Source organism: Gadus chalcogrammus, chromosome 3 (assembly GCF_026213295.1).
Source record: "Gadus chalcogrammus isolate NIFS_2021 chromosome 3, NIFS_Gcha_1.0, whole genome shotgun sequence".
NCBI lineage: Eukaryota > Metazoa > Chordata > Actinopteri > Gadiformes > Gadidae > Gadus > Gadus chalcogrammus.
In genome coordinates, this window is record NC_079414.1 from 214,673 (window position 1) to 222,616 (window position 7,944).

Sequence of the window (7,944 nt, forward strand, 5' to 3'; positions counted from 1 at the left end):
TTGAAATTGACAGAGATACCAACATTTATTATTTTTATGCCGGCAAAATTCTGTTCAGAGCGCTTAGAATCACTTTTTGACCAACAATGTGTTTTTGACTTGTTTTTCTGAAACGAACAGAAATATCAACATTTCTTGTTTTTATGCGTGCCAAATGTTGTTCAGAGCGCTAGAATCACTTTTTGACCAACAATGTGTCTTTGACCTTATATTGTTGATTTTGCTCAAAACTAATATATTCCACTTCCAAATAGTGGAGTATGGCCCAATAACCCTTTGGTAAGCTTTGTAACACGTTTGCATTGAAATTGACAGAGATACCAACATTTCTTGTTTTTATACCTGCACAATTCTTTTCAGAGCGCTAGAATCACTTTTTGACCAACAATGTGTTTTCGACATGTTTTCTGAAATGAACAGAAAAATCAACATTTCTTGTTTTTATGCGTGCCAAATGCTTTTCAGAGCGCTAGAATCACTTTTTGACCAACAATGTGTCTTTGACCTTATATTGTTGATTTTGCTCAAAACTAATGTATTCCCCTTCCAAATGGTGGAGTATGGCCCTATTACCCTTTGGTAAGCTTAGTAACACGTTTGCATTGAAATTGACAGAGATACTAACATTTCTTGTTTTTATGCCTGCACAATTCTTTTCAGAGCGCTAGAATCACTTTTTGACCAACAATGTGTTTTCGACATGTTTTCTGAAATGAACAGAAAAATCAACATTTCTTGTTTTTATGCGTGCCAAATGCTTTTCAGAGCGCTAGAATCACTTTTTGACCAACAATGTGTCTTTGACCTTATATTGTTGATTTTGCTCAAAACTATTGTATTCCCCTTCCAAATGGTGGAGTATGGCCCTATTACCCTTTGGTAAGCTTAGTAACACGTTTGCATTGAAATTGACAGAGATTCCAACATTTCTTGTTTTTATACCTGCACAATTCTTTTCAGAGCGCTAGAATCACTTTTTGACCAACAATGTGTTTTCGACATGTTTTCTGAAATGAACAGAAAAATCAACATTTCTTGTTTTTATGCATGCCAAATGCTTTTCAGAGCGCTAGAATCACTTTTTGACCAACAATGTGTCTTTGACCTTCTATTGTTGATTTTGCTCAAAACTAATGTATTCCACTTCCAAATAGTGGAGTATGGCCCTATAACCCTTTGGTAAGCTTAATAACACGTTTGCATTGAAATGACAGATATCAAAATTTTTGGTTTTTACGCTTGCAAAATGCTTTTCAGAGCGCTAGAATCACTTTTTGACCAACAATGTGTCTTCGACTTGTTTTCTGAAATGAACAGAAAAATCAACATTTCTTGTTTTTATGCGTTCCACATGCTTTTCAGTGCGCTAGAATCACTTTTCGACCAACAACGTGTTTTTGACCTTACATTGTTGATTTTGCTCAAAACTAATATATTCCACTTCCAAATAGTGGAGTATGGCCCTATAACCCTTTGGTAAGCTTAATAACACGTTTGCATTGAAATTGACAGATTTCAAAATTTTGGTTTTTACGCTTGCAAAATGCTTTTCAGAGCGCTAGAATCACTTTTTGACCAACAATGTGTTTTCGACTTGTTTTCTGAAATGAACAGAAAAATCAACATTTCTTGTTTTTATGCGTTCCAAATGCTTTTCAGAGCGCTATAATCACTTTTCGACCAACAACGTGTTTTTGACCTTACATTGTTGATTTTGCTCAAAACTAATATATTCCACTTCCAAATAGTGGAGTATGGCCCAATAACCCTTTGGTAAGCTTTGTAACACGTTTGCATTGAAATTGACAGAGATACCAACATTTCTTGTTTTTATACCTGCACAATTCTTTTCAGAGCGCTAGAATCACTTTTTGACCAACAATGTGTTTTCGACATGTTTTCTGAAATGAACAGAAAAATCAACATTTCTTGTTTTTATGCGTGCCAAATGCTTTTCAGAGCGCTAGAATCACTTTTTGACCAACAATGTGTCTTTAACCTTATATTGTTGATTTTGCTCAAAACTAATGTATTACACTTCCAAATAGTGGAGTATGGCCCTATAACCCTTTGGTAAGCTTAATAACACGTTTGCATTGAAATTGACAGATATCAACATTTTTGGTTTTTACGCTTGCAAAATGCTTTTCAGAGAGCTAGAATCACTTTTTGACCAACAATGTGTTTTCGACTTGTTTTCTGAAATGAACAGAAAAATCAACATTTCTTGTTTTTATGAGTGCGAAATGCTTTTCAGAGCGCCAGAATCACTTTTTGACCATCAATGTGTCTTTGACCTTATATTGTTGATTTTGCTCAAAACTAATGTATTCCCCTTCCAAATGGTGGAGTATGGCCCTATTACCCTTTGGTAAGCATAGTAACATGTTTGCATTGAAATCGACAGAGATACCAACATTTATTGTTTTTATGCCGGCAAAATGCTTTTCAGAGCGCTAGAATCACTTTTTGACCAACAATGTGTTTTTGACTTGTTTTTCTGAAATGAACAGAGATATCAACATTTCTTGTTTTTATGCGTGCCAAATGCTTTTCAGAGCGCTAGAATCACTTTTTGACCAACAATGTGTTTTTAACCTTATATTGTTGATTTTGCTCAAAACTAATGTATTCCACTACCAAATAGTGGAGTATGGCCCTATAACCCTTTGGTAAGCTTAGTCACACGTTTGCATTGAAAATGACAGATATCAACATTTTTGGTTTTTACGCATGCAAAATGCTTTTCAGAGCGCTAGAATCACTTTTTGACCAACAATGTGTTTTCGACTTGTTTTCTGAAATGAACAGAAAAATCAACAATTCTTGTTTTAATGCGTGCCAAATGCTTTTCAGAGCGCTAAAATCACTTTTCGACCAACAACGTGTTTTTGACCTTACATTGTTGATTTTGCTCAAAACTAATATATTCCACTTCCAAATAGTGGAGTATGGCCCAATAACCCTTTGGTAAGCTTTGTAACACGTTTGCATTGAAATTGACAGAGATACCAACATTTATTATTTTTATGCCGGCAAAATTCTTTTCAGAGCGCTTAGAATCACTTTTTGACCAACAATGTGTTTTCGACTTGCTTTCTGAAATGAACAGAAAAATCAACATTTCTTGTTTTTATGCGTGCCAAATGCTTTTCAGAGCGCTAGAATCACTTTTTGACCAACAATGTGTCTTTGACCTTATATTGTTGATTTTGCTCAAAACTAATGTATTCCCCTTCCAAATGGTGGAGTATGGCCCTATTACCCTTTGGTAAGCTTAGTAACACGTTTGCATTGAAATTGACAGAGATACCAACATTTCTTGTTTTTATACCTGCACAATTCTTTTCAGAGCGCTAGAATCACTTTTTGACCAACAATGTGTTTTCGACATGTTTTCTGAAATGAACAGAAAAATCAACATTTCTTGTTTTTATGCGTGCCAAATGCTTTTCAGAGCGCTAGAATCACTTTTTGACCAACAATGTGTCTTTGACCTTCTATTGTTGATTTTGCTCAAAACTAATGTATTCCACTTCCAAATAGTGGAGTATGGCCCTATAACCCTTTGGTAAGCTTAATAACACGTTTGCATTGAAATTTACAGAGATACCAACATTTATTATTTTTATGCCGGCAAAATTCTTTTCAGAGCGCTTAGAATCACTTTTTGACCAACAATGTGTTTTTGACTTGTTTTCTGAAATGAACAGAAAAATCAACATTTCTTGTTTTTATGCGTGCCAAATGCTTTTCAGAGCGCTAGAATCACTTTTCGACCAACAACGTGTTTTTGACCTTACATTGTTGATTTTGCTCAAAACTAATATATTCCACTTCCAAATAGTGGAGTATGGCCCTATAACCCTTTGGTAAGCATAATAACACGTTTGCATTGAAATTGACAGATATCAACATTTTTGGTTTTTACGCTTGCAAAATGCTTTTCAGAGCGCTAGAATCACTTTTTGACCAACAATGTGTTTTCGACTTGTTTTCTGAAATGAACAGAAAAATCAACATTTCTTGTTTTTATGCGTTCCAAATGCTTTTCAGAGCGCTAGAATCACTTTTCGACCAACAACGTGTTTTTGACCTTACATTGTTGATTTTGCTCAAAACTAATATATTCCACTTCCAAATAGTGGAGTATGGCCCAATAACCCTTTGGTAAGCTTTGTAACATGTTTGCATTGAAATTGACAGAGATACCAACATTTCTGGTTTTTATACCAGCACAATTCTTTTCAGAGCGCTAGAATCACTTTTTGACCAACAATGTGTTTTCGACATGTTTTCTGAAATGAACAGAAAAATCAACATTTCTTGTTTTTATGCGTGCCAAATGCTTTTCAGAGCGCTAGAATCACTTTTTGACCAACAATGTGTCTTTAACCTTATATTGTTGATTTTGCTCAAAACTAATGTATTACACTTCCAAATAGTGGAGTATGGCCCTATAACCCTTTGATAAGCTTAGTAACACGTTTGCATTGAAATTGACAGATATCAACATTTTTGTTTTTTACGCTTGCAAAATGCTTTTCCGAGCGCTAGAATCACTTTTTGACCAACAATGTGTCTTCAATCTTATATTGTTGATTCTATTCAAAACGAATGTATTCCACTTCCAAATAGTGGAGTATGGCCCTATAACCCTTTGGTAAGCTTAATAACACGTTTGCATTGAAATTGACAGATATCAACATTTTTGGTTTTTACGCTTGCAAAATGCTTTTGAGAGCGATAGAATCACTTTTTGACCAACAATGTGTTTTCGACTTGTTTTCTGAAATGAACAGAAAAATCAACATTTCTTGTTTTTATGCGTGCCAAATGCTTTTCAGAGCGCTAGAATCACTTTTTGACCATCAATGTGTCTTTGACCTTATATTGTTGATTTTGCTCAAAACTAATGTATTCCCCTTCCAAATGGTGGAGTATGGCCCTATTACCCTTTGGTAAGCATAGAAACATGTTTGCATTGAAATCGACAGAGATACCAACATTTATTGTTTTTATGCCGGCAAAATGCTTTTCAGAGCGCTAGAATCACTTTTTGACCTTTGACTTGTTTTTCTGAAATGAACAGAGATATCAACATTTCTTGTTTTTATGCGTGCCAAATGCTTTTCAGAGCGCTAGAATCACTTTTTGACCAACAATGTGTTTTTAACCTTATATTGTTGATTTTGCTCAAAACTAATGTATTCCACTACCAAATAGTGGAGTATGGCCCTATAACCCTTTGGTAAGCTTAGTCACACGTTTGCATTGAAAATGACAGATATCAACATTTTTGGTTTTTACGCATGCAAAATGCTTTTCAGAGCGCTAGAATCACTTTTTGACCAACAATGTGTTTTCGACTTGTTTTCTGAAATGAACAGAAAAATCAACAATTCTTGTTTTAATGCGTGCCAAATGCTTTTCAGAGCGCTAAAATCACTTTTCGACCAACAACGTGTTTTTGATCTTACATTGTTGATTTTGCTCAAAACTAATATATTCCACTTCCAAATAGTGGAGTATGGCCCAATAACCCTTTGGTAAGCTTTGTAACACGTTTGCATTGAAATTGACAGAGATACCAACATTTATTATTTTTATGCCGGCAAAATTCTTTTCAGAGCGCTTAGAATCACTTTTTGACCAACAATGTGTTTTCGACTTGCTTTCTGAAATGAACAGAAAAATCAACATTTCTTGTTTTTATGCGTGCCAAATGCTTTTCAGAGCGCTAGAATCACTTTTTGACCAACAATGTGTCTTTGACCTTATATTGTTGATTTTGCTCAAAACTAATGTATTCCCCTTCCAAATGGTGGAGTATGGCCCTATTACCCTTTGGTAAGCTTAGTAACACGTTTGCATTGAAATTGACAGAGATACCAACATTTATTATTTTTATGCCGGCAAAATTCTTTTCAGAGCGCTTAAAATCACTTTTTGACCAACAATGTGTTTTTGACTTGTTTTTCTGAAACGAACAGAAAAATCAACATTTCTTGTTTTTATGCGTGCCAAATGTTTTTCAGAGCGCTAGGATCACTTTTTGACCAACAATGTGTCTTTGACCTTATATTGTTGATTTTGCTCAAAACTAATGTATTCCACTTCCAAATAGTGGAGTATGGCCCTATAACCCTTTGGTAAGCTTAGTCACACGTTTGCATTGAAAATGACAGGTATCAACATTTTTGGTTTTTACGCATGCAAAATGCTTTTCAGAGCGCTAGAATCACTTTTTGACCAACAATGTGTTTTCGACATGTTTTCTGAAATGAACAGAAAAATCAACATTTCTTGTTTTTATGCGTGCCAAATGCTTTTCAGAGCGCTAGAATCACTTTTTGACCAACAATGTGTCTTTGACCTTATATTGTTGATTTTGCTCAAAACTAATGTATTCCCCTTCCAAATGGTGGAGTATGGCCCTATTACCCTTTGGTAAGCTTAGTAACACGTTTGCATTGAAATTGACAGTGATACCAACATTTATTATTTTTAAGCCGGCAAAATTCTTTTCAGAGCGCTTAGAATCACTTTTTGACCAACAATGTGTCTTCGACTTGTTTTCTGAAATGAACAGAAAAATCAACATTTCTTGTTTTTATGCGTTCCACATGCTTTTCAGTGCGCTAGAATCACTTTTCGACCAACAACGTGTTTTTGACCTTACATTGTTGATTTTGCTCAAAACTAATATATTCCACTTCCAAATAGTGGAGTATGGCCCTATAACCCTTTGGTAAGCTTAATAACACGTTTGCATTGAAATTGACAGATTTCAAAATTTTTGGTTTTTACGCTTGCAAAATGCTTTTCAGAGCGCTAGAATCACTTTTTGACCAACAATGTGTTTTCGACTTGTTTTCTGAAATGAACAGAAAAATCAACATTTCTTGTTTTTATGCGTTCCAAATGCTTTTCAGAGCGCTATAATCACTTTTCGACCAACAACGTGTTTTTGACCTTACATTGTTGATTTTGCTCAAAACTAATATATTCCACTTCCAAATAGTGGAGTATGGCCCAATAACCCTTTGGTAAGCTTTGTAACACGTTTGCATTGAAATTGACAGAGATACCAACATTTCTTGTTTTTATACCTGCACAATTCTTTTCAGAGCGCTAGAATCACTTTTTGACCAACAATGTGTTTTCGACATGTTTTCTGAAATGAACAGAAAAATCAACATTTCTTGTTTTTATGCGTGCCAAATGCTTTTCAGAGCGCTAGAATCACTTTTTGACCAACAATGTGTCTTTAACCTTATATTGTTGATTTTGCTCAAAACTAATGTATTACACTTCCAAATAGTGGAGCATGGCCCTATAACCCTTTGATAAGCTTAGTAACACGTTTGCATTGAAATTGACAGATATCAACATTTTTGTTTTTTACGCTTGCAAAATGCTTTTCAGAGCGCTAGAATCACTTTTTGACCAACAATGTGTCTTCAATCTTATATTGTTGATTCTACTCAAAACTAATGTATTCCACTTCCAAATAGTGGAGTATGGCCCTATAACCCTTTGGTAAGCTTAATAACACGTTTGCATTGAAATTGACAGATATCAACATTTTTGGTTTTTACGCTTGCAAAATGCTTTTCAGAGAGCTAGAATCACTTTTTGACCAACAATGTGTTTTCGACTTGTTTTCTGAAATGAACAGAAAAATCAACATTTCTTGTTTTTATGAGTGCGAAATGCTTTTCAGAGCGCTAGAATCACTTTTTGACCATCAATGTGTCTTTGTCCTTATATTGTTGATTTTGCTCAAAACTAATGTATTCCCCTTCCAAATGGTGGAGTATGGCCCTATTACCCTTTGGTAAGCATAGTAACATGTTTGCATTGAAATCGACAGAGATACCAACATTTATTGTTTTTATGCCGGCAAAATGCTTTTCAGAGCGCTAGAATCACTTTTTGACC